The sequence below is a fragment of the Fistularia commersonii genome, chromosome 1, assembly GCF_037954325.1.
Source record: "Fistularia commersonii isolate RoL2024-O1a breed Wild chromosome 1, RoL_Fcom_v1.0, whole genome shotgun sequence".
NCBI classification, from domain to species: domain Eukaryota; kingdom Metazoa; phylum Chordata; class Actinopteri; order Syngnathiformes; family Fistulariidae; genus Fistularia; species Fistularia commersonii.
Genome location: NC_141284.1, coordinates 16369626 through 16383506, shown reverse-complemented (window position 1 = coordinate 16383506; position 13881 = coordinate 16369626). Strand labels below are relative to the sequence as shown.

Below are 13881 nucleotides of genomic sequence, written 5' to 3'. Positions count from 1 at the left end.
AGAAACTCAGGTCAAGAAGATAGGTGTTCCGTAAAATTCCAAATTTGTGAATATTCAATTGTCTTTGGGGAAAAAAAAAACTCAAAGATCCTGACAGAAAAGAATGGACCATTATAAGGCGACTGCAACTAGATATGTACTGCCACAATCCATGTTTGTCTGAGGGACACAAGGACTCTACAATCTACTATAGATCAAATTTATACACAAAGAGCCCAAGGAGCCTTGATCAGATCCAGAACAAAGACGTAAAAAGAGTGTCAGAGACTGGACACTCAAGATGGGATGCTCAGTGTTGTTAGTGGCTATACCCCAAAGCTTGGATGTGAGTTAGAGAAAGCAGGAAAATTCTTGAGTGAGTTTGATGAAATGATGTCAGAATATCCCTAGAGGTGAGTGAGCGGTAACTGTTGCAGACTTCAGTGGACATGAGGTAGTAATGGGAAGTAATGGGAATGTTTGGTATCCAGGACAGGAACAAAAAAAAGGATGGAATGGCTGTGGAGAGTACAGGAATATATGGTAACTATGAGAGTTGCGGTAGGAGCATGCAGGTCAAGTACCTTTTGTATAGATCAGGTAACCTGAAAGAGATCAGTGACTGCCAAGTAGTTGTAGGTGATTGTAGCCAGAGAGCATAGGATGGTGGTTTGTAGGATGACTCTGGTGACAAGGAAGATGACCAGGACAGGGAAGAGCAGAGGACAAAGTGGTCGAAGCTGAAAGGGGAGGAGTGTTATAGAGTTTTCAGGAAGAAACTGAGAAAGGCTCTGGGTGGCCAGTGAGAGCTTCCAGATGATTGGACAACTACAGCTAATGTTATCAGGGAGACAGGTAGGAGAGTACTTGGTGTGTCATCTGGAAGGAAAGTAGATAAGGAGACTTGGTGGTGGAATGAGGAAGTGCAGGAGTCTATACGGAAAAGTGTCAACGAAGAAGAAGTTGGACACTGAGGGGACTGAAGAGAATAGACAAGAGTACAGGGAGATCCAACGGAAGGTACAGATGAGGAGAAGTAGCAAAGGCAAAACAAAGGGTGTATGATGACTTATACGCTCAGTGGGACAGTAAGAAGGGACAGGATAATTTCTACTGTTTGGTGAAACAGTGAGATAGAGATGGGAAGAACACGCAGCAGATTTTTGATGATTAAGGATAAAGGGGAAATGTATTGACATGTGCCAGGTGAGTGATGGGAAGACAGAAAGAGTACTTTGAAGAGCTGATGAATGAGAAAAGTGAGTGAAGGTTAGAAGAGGTGACTATTATAGAATAATCAGAGAGGTTACAGGGAATGGAGATAAAGAAGGTGGATGATTTTAAATACTTGGGGTCAACAGTCCAATAAAAATGTGCAAAACCAGGTTAAAACAGGTTGAAAACTGTCAGAGGTAATGAGTCATAAAAGAGTATCAGCCAGAATTAAAGGAAAGACGTACAAGACAGTGTTGAGACCAGCGATACTGTAGGATTTAGAGATAGTGACATCGAGGAAAAGACAGGAAACAGAGCTGGATGTCACAGAGATGAAGATGCCTACATTCTCTTTAGGAGTGATGAGAATGGATAAAATTGTGCCTCACAGCACGAAGAACCCTGGTTCTATTCTGACAACGGGATCTTTCTGCGTGGACTTTGCATGTTCCCCCCATATCTGTGTGGGTTTCCTCCAGGTTCTCTGTCTTCCTGGAATCGGCTCCAGCATCCCAAGCAACCCTGAGTGCAGGATGAGCTGAAGAAGACGGATGGATGGATGTTTTTTAAACATATATGTTCATTAGCATGTATCCCGTGTCAAATAAAAAATGAAAAAAAGGGAATGTGTTGGGAAGCAAGCAGTCAGACAGGACGCAAGGAGTCAAAAAGAAAGAACCCAAAAAGGAAGAGAAGACTCAGATAAGAAGTGAAGGGTAAATTGCCTGCATGTCATTAGGCAGGTGGATATTAAAGTGTTTTCTGTGTCAGACATCAGACTGAAAACATAAAACATGGATCAAGGATCCAGTCAAGATGTAAGCGAAGAACCATAAGGGAAAGTTCCAGATACATTAAGGGGTTAGAAAGATGTAAATCCAAGATGATGATTTAACTTCTTCTTTTAGAATACAAAAAATAAAAGCAAGATGTAGAACTAAATACATAAAATAAACACAACTATATATATATATATATATATATATACATATACATATATATATATATATATATATAGTAAATATAATGAATATAAATATAGTATCATAAATGTAAAAATAGTTAAAAAAATATGAATTATTAATTCTATATTTTGATAAAACAATAATGACATTAACAATTATTATGGATTAACCTGTGTTTTCTTATATCTCTTCTTTCTGCTCAGTGAAATGTTTGATATTCTAAAAGATTTATTTTGAAATTCAGTTTTTTTTTTCAGGTTTTCAATTTCCTGCTACATTTGACAATCAGGATTCTTCCTCCTTCAACTCACTTAATGGTAATTTTTTTACATTTGATCAGACATAATTTTGAGTTTAAATTATTTCCAACAATAATATTTAGACCCACAACAGGTTTGTGTTTTTTTTTTTTTGTTTTTTAATATGGTTGCTAAATTTCTCCTGCTCCAGTAACTGCAGTGTTATTTTGAATGCATTTGACTGATTCATTTATTTTAAGACGTTCGTAAACCTTGTACATTCTCTTACATTAGATAACTATTGTGTATTTGAATTTAAATTCTGTCTGTTTTCATTTAAAAAAAACTTTCAAGTGTTGGGTCAATTGGATTTAATTAAAATCAAGATGGATGTTGTGCTCATGTTTTTGTAAATAAAACAAGAAAGAAAAAACAGTTAAGAAATAGGGAAGAAATTACAACAAATTTGAAAAAAAAAAAACGATCCATCCCTAATGCGCTAGAAATTATAATTTACTTCCATCCATCCATCTTTTGCCGCTTATCCCGCATTCAGGGTCACAGAGGATGCTGGAGCCTCTCCCAGCTGTCATTGGATGAGGTTGGAAAAGTTTTCAGGTGTGGAAAAACAATTACTCAATTTTTTTGAAAGAGAACAAAAATGTTGCAAAATTTTGGGTGAGATTTGCTTTTTTGTAGGTTTTTGTAAATGTTTACAACATGGCAAAATATGTTATGTTGTTGATCTCATTTTACTGTCCAGCAGTTTTGCAAATTGTTTTAGTTTTTCATGTTTTGCTGTAGTTGTCATTTATTTCTCCTTTTTATCTATTTGAAAACTTGGGTTGGAAACCTTCTTTTTGGCAGAGAAATGAAACTCAGTCCTTGAGAGGAAACAAAGACAACAGGGTGTTTTTGTGTGTTTGACAGCAGGATGTTCATCCTCAGAGACTTCAACAAACACACACACTCACGCACACAGAAACATACACACAAGCGATGTTAGCTAGCCGTGACGATGCATACAGCGTCTGTGTGCAGGGAAACATCCATCAGGCGGAGTTGCTGTGACCTGGAATAACCCCACATCAATTCCTCTGTGTGTGTGTGTGAGTGTTTCAAAGTGTCAAAGCTGCTACTTTGACAAAAGAAGTGTCTAGAGTTTCAGTGAATGAAGCAGAAAATCAACACGTTTATATTGTGACTGCGGGTCATTGCGGGGTCACAGATCAGCTTCCTGCATAGTGAAAAGGTAGGTTCCCCGTTTGATTCTAACTGGGTTCCCTCCCTCTGTGTTCCAGATTCTCTGTCTTCCTCCCATAGTCCAAAAAACAAGTTGTCTGTAGATGGGAACAAGAGAGGAAATGGCTGGATGATTGACACTCCATCTTGCCTGGTGACATAGGATTCTCTCCAGGGTGAGTCTGTGGGGTTCTAGATGGCAATGAAGGAAAAATAAAAAAAAATGCGCTTGTTGAGGCTTGTTAGTTGTTGAGGCTTTTTTTTGTGGATCCACAATGAAGTTCCACTCAAATAAGATTCTTAGGCTTCTTAAGCAGTGGGATTGTGGCATTTTGCTGAAGGGGGTGCAATTTTTTTCTAAATATTTTCCACAATATTTATAATTACAATTGCAAATCTTTTTTTTTTTTCCATTAAAATTATTTGGCAATTCAGGGTAGGTTTTTCCTAACATTTCTTGATAAATTCATGCCCTATTTTACTTTTCTGTATTATCTTATCCAAGCTTCTAGATTATTTCTTGTTCAAGAAATTTCCGGTACAATATGGATTATGTTAGGAATATCATTTTCCACATTTCAAGGCAATTCTTTGCCTAGTTTTAGGTTTTCATTTTTATTTCGTCTTTCCCTCTTTTTCTCGCTCATTTCAAATTATTATTTTCTGGTGAAAATTTTGATGGTGTTTCCATCTGACATTGAAAGAATACTGTTCTAAATTTCATTTGAACTCTTGTTCTTTTCCATCTAAATTGAATCTTTCTTTACTTTTCACGGACATTCACAAGCTTGCATTAACTCACTTTATGAAACACCTCCTGACAGACAGGGGCAGCCGATCCATATTCTCCTCAGCTGCTCAAATCCGAGTCGAGGCGACTTGAATATAAAAGATGTCGGAGGAAAAGAAGATAAGATGCAGTGAGAATCTGAAGCAGCTGCCACTGTCCAACGGCGGTTCCGGAGAAAAACTGGAACAGAAAGGTCAGTCACTTCTTATAAACATGTTATAAGGATCAAACAAGAGCACTTCAAGTCAAAAAAGTAGTGATTGATTGATTGATTGATTGATTGATTGATTGATAGATTGATAGATAGATTGATAGATAGATTGATAGATAGATAGAATCCAGTGAAGGAGAGGTTTAGCGTCTCTCCTTGTAATGAGTTGAGATTCCTTCAACTTTTATCCCGCATCCCCTATTCATAACTTTGAAATCCCGCCTCAAATTTGTCAAAATTTTCTTTTTGAATTTTTTTGACAGATTTTCTGGGTTTGATTTAAATCGAGGATCTTTCTCCTTCGTGGTTGTTTTTCATTCGTTGATATTAATGTGATTCTTCAGAAATTTTTTCATACTTCCAGGGTTAGTGTTCATGATTTTCAAGCCATGTTCTGCTGTGCTTCAGCTCATTTTGCTTATTTCTATCATTCTATTGAGTAAAATTTTGGGTAATTTCAATGAATGGTTCATTTCTATTCATTCACCAAGTTTGTAATAAAATTTGTGGTAAGTTTTCCAAGAGAACTTTTTTTTCTGGTTGTAACGTTAGTGTTTTCTTCATGCTGACATTTATGATACTTTTGGGTGATATGAGGATCTTGTAGTCGCTTCTTCACTGAAAATCTTTATATGTTGTTCGTTTTGTCTTTTTCTATAATTCAGAAATGACAAGGCACCATTATTTGATCACCTTTCAATTCTTACTGTTTTTGTGTCTAATGTGTTCGGACTGATTATGACATCAATGCTTCATCTGTGCAGATTTAGTTCCTTCAGTTTTTTCTGTAGTGAGAAAAAAATTCTAATTCATCTGTTTTTTGGATGGTAACTAAGAGATTTCTCGGCAAAGCAGACCGTGAGACAAGAGATGAATCTGGCCAGATCTCAAACTGAAAAAAACTACAGAAATGGGCAACTACACTCAAAAAAAGCATCAATCAATATTTTAAAAAATGTGCAGGGACTGAAATAAAATGATGGGAGAATTTCCATAACCCCCCCATCCAACGAAAAGAAGGACTGCAAAAAATAACAACAATGTAAGAATCAATCATCTTAAAATGAAAAATGTAGAAAACGTAGAAAATGTAAAAATCATCAGGAATCTGGCACACATTTTAGAGGCCACAGTTTCACATCAAATTATTTCTGTATTCACTCTCTCTTCTGCTGCTATTCGCCTGAAAACAAGCAAAGGAGTAAATATAGCATCTTCTTCTTCTTTCGGCTTCTCCACTGCTCTGGACACTTGAACCCAAGTACCTGAAATCCTCCAACTTCTTGATCTCCACTCCATGTAGCCTCACCCGGGCTACTCTCATTCACACACATATACTCTGTCTAGCTGCAACTAACCTTCATTCCTCTCCTTTCCAGTACATACCTCCACCTCTCTGGATTGTCCTCAACCTGTTCTCTTCTCTCACTACAGATCACAATGTCATCTGCAAACATCATGGTCCATGGGGATTCCTGTCTAACTTCATCTGTCAGCCTGTCCATCCCCCATGCAAACAAGAAGGGGCTCAGAGCTGATCCCTGATGGAGTCCCACCTCCACCTTGAACTCCTCTGTTACCCCTACAGCACACCGCACCAATGTCTCACAGCTTGCATACATGTCCTGCACCAGTCCACCCAAGCATACATCGCAGGCCCTTTGTTTTGCCTTTACTACCCCTATGTTTACCTTACATTGTAGCTCCCTGTACTCCTGTCTGTTCTATTCAGTACCCTCAGTGTCCCACTTCTTCTATGCTAACCGCATTCTCTGTGTATACTCCTGCACTTCCTCTTTCCACCACCAAGTCTCCTTATCTACTTTCCTTCAAGATGACATCCAAGTACTCTCCTACCTGTCTCCCTGATAGCACTATATATAGTTGTCCGATCATCTGGAAGCTCTCCCTGACCACCCAGACCCTTTCGCAACTCCTCCCTGAAAACCACGCAACTCTCTTCCCTTTTCAGTTTCCACCACTTTGCCCTCTGCTCTGCCTTTGTTCTCTTGATCTTCCTTGTCACCAGAGTCATCCCACAAACCATCATCCTATGCTGTCTGGCTACACTCTCACCTACAATTACTTGGCAGTCACTGATCTCTTTCAGGTTACCTCGTCTATACAAGAGGTAGTTGACCTGCATGCTCCTACCTCCACTCGTATAACTTACCTTATGTTCCTGTCTTTTCTGGAAAAAAATGTTCACTACAGCCATTTCCATCCTAGTTGCAAAATCTACCAACATCTGTCCCTCTGCATTCCTATCCTGTTTACCAAATCTGCCCATCACTTCTTCATCCTCTCTATTGCCTACACCAACATGTCCATTGAAGCCTGCGCCAATTACCACTCTCTCATCTCTGGGAAATATTCTGCATCACTTCATCTAGCTCATTCCAGAACTTCTCCTTCGCCTCAAACTCACATCCCACCTGCGGGGCATAGCCACTAACAACACTGAGCATCACACCTTCAATGTCCAGTTTCAGACTCATAAGTCGATCTGACATTCTTTTCACCTCCAGAACATTCCTAACAAACCCCTCCTTCAAGATAACTCCTACTCCGTTTCTCTTCCTGTCAGTACCAAGATGTACAACTTAAAGCCTGCTCCTAAGTGTCTATCCTTACTACCTTTCCACCTGGTCTCCTGGACGCACAGTATATCCACCTCCCTTCTCTGCATCATGTCGACCAACTCACTACCTTTTCCTGTATAGTCCCGATATTCAAAGTCCCTACTCTCAGTCCAAGACTCTTGCCTTTCCTCTTCTCTCTCTGCTTCCTCCTCTCCTTCCTCATAGCGCACTGATACTCCGTAGATTATCGTTACCAATGGCGGTCGTTGCTAAACCGGGCCTCGACCGAACCGCTGTGAGATTATTAGGTTCTTATATTTGGTTTGGGCCAAAGTTTTCCACCAGATACCCTTCCAGACGCATCCGTCTGGATTTATCCGGGCCCGTGCCCCACCGAGGCTGGCTCAGGGATACACTGGCCCGTCCCGCCCTGAGGCCGCATTAAAGGAGTAAATATAGCATAAATAACAAAGATATCCCAAACCCCAGTGCCGACACCACCACCATTCCAGATTAAAAAAAAAAAAAAAAAGATTAAAATAGATAATACAATGAATTCTGGAAATCCCAGTACTAAGGAGTTATCAAACCCTGACAGAAATATTTGTTCAACTGATAACCTGTTTCAACTTAATTCAAAATCACATTTAAAGCAGCAAAGGGGGCAGCGTTTTTTTATGTCACTAGCTCAGGAATCTCCTCAAATCACCTCCGAAGTAAATCCTCCTGCAAGAGCCGCTTAAATCAATTAGCCTGAATTCCGTCCAGCTGGGCTCTGTCCTCGCAGCCTTTCTCACGCTCCCACCGCCCCTTCATCGCCTCCCTCTATCCTCTCCCCCAGTCCCCTTTCTACCATCTCCTCCTCCTCCAACCTCCCTCAGCGAGGCTTCATACCCTCTTTCTCTGGCAAACATCACCTGCATCTCAAACAAACAGTAGGGAACCTTCTTTCACACATGCTGCTGGAAATCACTCCTTTTTGTTAAAACCAAACTGGTGATATTTTCAATCTTTCTCCCCCCCGAGCCTCCGCACCTTGCAGGCTGGATGGAGGAAGTTGATAAATCATGTGATGAAAGTGTTTCCTCTTTAATATTGTCTCTCAGAGAAGAAGCTGCCGTCCATCTCTGATTTTTTTTTCCTCAATTTCTGAGCTGAATATTAAGTCTTTTCATGGCAATTTATTTTTGGGATCCAGGTAATTCCTTCCAAATTTTGAAGTTCATTTCATGCTACTTGTAACTGGTTTCTAGAGCTGGCTGATTTTTTTTTTGATTGAAAAAGAAATATATTAATTTATTAATGTAATCTTTTTTCCATCTGTAAAATGATTTCTTTCACTTTTTTTGCATATTTTAGCATGGCATCAAGCTTATTTCTTGTAAAATAACCATTTTTACCCAAATTTTACCGAAGTCAACTCCGTTCTTGCTGTGGCTCCCATTCCTCAACATCAAGGCCAATTGACAACCTCGCACCACCCCTAAATTATACTAAAGCGGTTCCACCAAGTTAACATCCCTTCACTTTAACTTCCTCGGTTCTCTGTCTTTGCAGAATTGCCGGATCTGGAATGGTGGGTCAGAGGTCAGGGTTCGGGATACTCACTTCATTCTGTCCAGAGACGGAAGAAACCGATGGGAAACCAACCGGCGGAGCAAGAGAACAGTGAGAAACAAAGAATGAGATGCTTTCCCACTCAGTTCTACCTGCTGGCAGCCAATCAGCAGTGGGTTCAAGGGGGGTTGGGCTGGTCGATAGACAGCCGGAGGCCACGTTGGCGTCTTATAAGACCCCTAACCCTCCAGATCCCTGAACAGCAGAGAACCTGCTTGAAGTGGATTTTATTCAGATTAAAAGGCACTTGAACATGAAATCAGCTGAAAAACAAATGAAATTCTGTTCAGTGTTTTTCATTAACAGTGACAGAAAATCAGGAGAGTCCTCTCACAATGGATCAATAAAAAGAAAAAAAGGATTCAAATCAGCATACATTTTTAGAGGTGGAGTAAAAAGCTTCAGCTGATTTATATTGAGTTCTTTCCCCACTTTGCTAAGTTTCAATCCAATATCTGTTATCCTGCCAAGTTTTTTTTTTATATTTTGGACAGTATATCGATTTATAATTATTTATGTCGTCAGTGTTTATGTACTGGTTTAAATAAAAAACATTTCATTTTTCTTGTTTGTTTTTTTTAGGACCTCTTCCTCTGCCAAGAATTTGTTAATTTTGGGGGGATAAAATCAGTAATTCCTTGTGCGTCTCCTGGTAAAAGAGCAAAATATCTAGCTAAGATCTGAGATTTTTGAGAAAATTCAGAAAAAAGTCAGACAAACTGAAGAAATTAAAGGACTGAGAGGATTTGAAATTTATTATTTTAGAAATTGTGAAGGAAAATCCACTATAAAAGGGAAAAGAAGTTCATCTAAGAATTGAATTATTAAACCCAGCTGAGGTAGCAACTTCAAATGCAGTAGGAGAACCTGTTCTGAACAAAAACACAGACATTTTTTTTATCAAATGAACAAAACAAACTTAATAGAGAGAGACAGCCACAGATCCAGTCAGGACTGGAAAACCAGAAATCTTTTTACAGGGAGATGGACTACTGAGCCTGGTCCTACCCAAACAGTGGAAACTCAGTTTAACTAACCAATATCAAGTTTGAATAACATTCAATTTAAGTACTAAACTCTCAATAAATTAGTCCCAGACTAGAACAAAGAACCTTCCTTCAGTCTGACTGAAGAAAAAAAAAATTTTTTTGTTTATATTAGATGGTTTTTAGATGGCTAGATTAGATGGCTTCTGAAGGTTTTAAAAAAATATTTGGATTTTCAAGTTGGTATTGGTGTGTTTTTTCAACATTTTCAAAACTGTTTTTAGTTTTTTTTTTATCCCTTTTTTTTTTACTAAAAATGTCAAATTTTTTTGTATGTGCATTTCTTTCAGTTTTGGGGAAAAATTCTCTTTGACCTTCAAGGTGATTTATTGAAAGCTTTCATTTTGCTTTTCAGGTATTTCATTTTCAGGTTATCTTTTATTTGCTCTCAAAGGGTTTAGAAAGTCAAATTTTTGTGTAAATTAGTTCGTGTCAAAGAGTTCTTTCATGCATATATATAAATTTGTGTGTGCACGTGTGTGCGTGTAACAGATGTCTGAAAATCTAATCAATCACTGCAGTGTCAAAACAAGGTCACCTGATGTTGCACTGAGAGCAGGATGGAAGATTCATCTGCCAATAGAGAAGTGTGTGTGTGTGTGTGTGTGTGTGTGTGATGTGTGCATTATCAGTCTCCAGAACATTTTTACACAGTTTTGCAGATTTTTGTCTCATTTTGTACTCATTTAAGATTCTTTTCAGGTCACTTAACTTTGCTTTGCAAAGAGCGCTTTTCTCCTGCACAGGTGGAGGAGAACAATGTCTGAAACCCAATATCATCATTACAATATTAGACAGCCTCACACACAGGTTAGCAGGTGGGCTGTAGCTCGACTCCCGCCTTCTAATTAAATCTTTTGACTCCCAACTGTGTTGCAGAAGTCCAGGTAATTACAGGCTGAAGCAGAGCAACACATATAACGGTACTCACATGCACGCACAGCAGCTATAAATGAAAACAGAAGGGAAATCACATCGTTTAGGTTTGAGTTTCCCATCAACAGGATACGACTGGTGAAATGCTTTTATTCTGAAAAGGAAAAATATGAGGTTAAACTGAGGAAGGGGGGAATCAGATAAAATGAAAGATATCAGTTTGATCGACAAAACAACAAAAGTTAAATTTTTTTATTTACAGAAAAAGCTGCAAGATCATATCCAACAAAGACAGCAACTTAAAGATTAACCCGAAATAGCCTTAATTATTCAAGAAAAAGAAACTACAAAAATGTCTGCTACCAAAATGCTTTCTGTCACTATGAACTCCCTCCACAACCTGCTTCATACAGACAGGAAGGGCATGTGTGTGTGTGTGTGCGTGTTTGTGCATGTGTGTGTTCCCATGCACATTCACACATGATCCAATTAAAGAAAACAAGAGCAGCAAAGTCAATTCAATCTGAATCCCCACTTGGCCGTCACAGACAGCTCTGGTGTCACATGACCCTCCAGCTAAAGTCTGCACTAGATGTGGATATAAGGGTCACATGACCTAACCTGTAAACTCACGAGTTTCTTCAAGACAAACCTGAAAAATATTTGTCAAGCTGATGAAGCTATCAATCAGAAATAAATGGGATCAATATGGATTCATTTCTTTTAAGAATGGTAATGAATCTTTTTTACTGTAAGCAGTCAGAATTTAATATTCAGGAAACAGTCACAACCTAAGAAATATATCTAACTATTTTTTGCCTGTAAATCTCCCAATGGTTCATTTAAGAACTTTTTAATGAATCACAAATCAAACACATGCATACAAGCACAGACACTTAAAGAACCAAAGAAGCATCAAGAAACCACCTGGAGATTTGGGGGGAAAATAAGGCTTTGAAATTTCTTTAAAAAAATCCAAAAAGGCAAAAGCATTGCAAAAAAACATAGTTTAATTATGCAAATTAAAAAAAAGTCAATTGTCATGTTATTGGGCCAAAGTTGTTTTTTCTTTTGGTTTAGGCCATGTGTTGAGAGGGGGGTTTATTATGACACCTTTGTTTTGAAAAGTTGCTGTGATGACGGCATGCAGTGTTTTGACTGATTAGGAAATAAACGAGCGGTTTCCTGCCAGTGTGTGTGTGTGTGTGTGTGTGTGTGTCCAGCTGGACAAACTGGCTTTGAATGGAACAGGAAGCAGGATGACCCCAACAGGAAGTGGAGCCTCTTCCTCTGGATGAAAACATTCAACAGTCCAAAGAATTAAATTGTTCAACATTTAAAATTTTTAATTATGTTAAATAAAGCTGCAGATTTTGAGGACATTTTCTGTATATTGGCGGTATTTAATTAGTTTTCAAAATGTTTGATTCTTTTGATCAGACTTTTGGGTTATTTATTAACCAATCTTTAAAACATTTTGTTGTGGATGTTTAATTTCTCGATCATTCAGAGAATTTTTCACTGATTTATTCCAGCCATTGTTTTCATGGTTACTTGGGATTGATAAGTTGATTGTTTGGTTGATTATTCTTTTATTTTCCATCTCAGTCCCATGTTATTTTTAGATTTTTTTTTTTTCAGGTGATTTTCTTTCCTGATTTTGTATGTCTTTTTCTTTTTTAATTCTCAGATTTTATTTCTGAGAATTAACAATCAGGATTCTGTTTCAAGATCATTTCTCTCTATGCTTCACATTCCTGCTTTTTAAACTTGTTTCCTCTGATTTTTAGATTGTATCTTGTCGTCCTCCCATAGTCCAAAAACAGTCAGTAGGTTGACTGAAGACTAAATTGTCTGTAGGAGTGAATGAGAGGTAGGATGATCGACAGTCCACCCTGTTCTTGTTTCAAGTGTAAAATGACAAAATCTTAATAAACCCTGTCTTCTTTACATCTACTGCTGCAGTGACATTGAATCATCCTTGAAGAAGGCGGGGCCAGGCGGTGTCTGATGTGTGTGTGTGAGTGGGGGGGGGGGGGGACCTGACAGCACAATTACGGATCATCAGGAATCATGAAATTATTCCCATCCGTGAAACAATACGGAGTGAAAAGTAAAAGGCTCGGACTTTGTTTTCTTTTCCAGCTTGGAATAACAGTCTGCTAATTTCACCCCTCACACCCGTTTGATCCCCAGAATTCTGACAGATGTCTGTGAACCCCTGGCTACTCGGCACCCGGAGTTCAGGAGTCAAAATTCCTGATTTTGAAGTTATTTCTCAGTTAAATACTGGGGCTCCGGTTTCAGTCACTGACCTGAGTTCTTTTCCATCATCCTTATTTTAACCAGGAACTTGATCCTACCCTGTCCCAGACTTTTTCAGGTCCACGGTCAAATCTCAGATCAAGACACCAGATCCTGCTGGAAATCGACCCAGTATGAGAAACACCATCCATCAGGACCTGGTGCTGTTCCAAAATGGTTGCATGAGTTCAGCTCCAAAAAGGGAAGAATAGCTAAGACCAGTGGAAGGAAAAAAAAAAAAAACAACGTCAAAGGACAGAAGGACTGATGGATGACGGATCAAAGCTCAACACAACAGAAAACATTTAATTTTTAAAAAATGAAACCGATTATTGTCGGAAAGTACACACCCGTGAGGCCATTTTCTTAAATCGATCAATATCCTATTGGAACACAGAATCTGAGATTGCAGAAACCAAATAGCTCTGCGCTTTTCAAAAACAAAAATGAAAACACTGAAGATGCGGAGGCTTCGGCTTGTCCGCTTCTCAAATCTTTACTGTAGCAGCACATTGACGCGCCAAACAAGCAGAGCGCCAACATCTAGTGGCAGCAGCTCGAGGTAACAGGGGCGCGATACCCCAGCACAGTGCATAGGTCTCTAATTCCTCTCCACCACACAAGAATATTTACCAGTAATAATACTAATAATAATGATAATAATGATAAGCTGAGACAGACAACAGATATCTTCTATGGGTGTCAATGTCATTCTGAATAATGCAAGGAAAAAAAATTAAAATTAACCGGACAATTCAGGTAATAAAAATAATAATTGAGGGAAAAAAAAATCATCAAAATGACTTGTAATAACT

General features: G+C 38.6%; 1 long non-coding RNA gene across 1 annotated transcript; it reads left to right on the top strand.

Annotated features, from left to right (window-relative positions):
* Nucleotides 1-3682: 3682 nt before the first annotated feature.
* LOC147237593 (uncharacterized) lies at nt 3683-9175 on the top strand. Its single transcript, XR_015106705.1, has 3 exons — nt 3683-3816; nt 4465-4623; nt 8781-9175. It is a non-coding gene; the product is annotated as an uncharacterized LOC147237593 (long non-coding RNA).
* Nucleotides 9176-13881: the final 4706 nt, after the last annotated feature.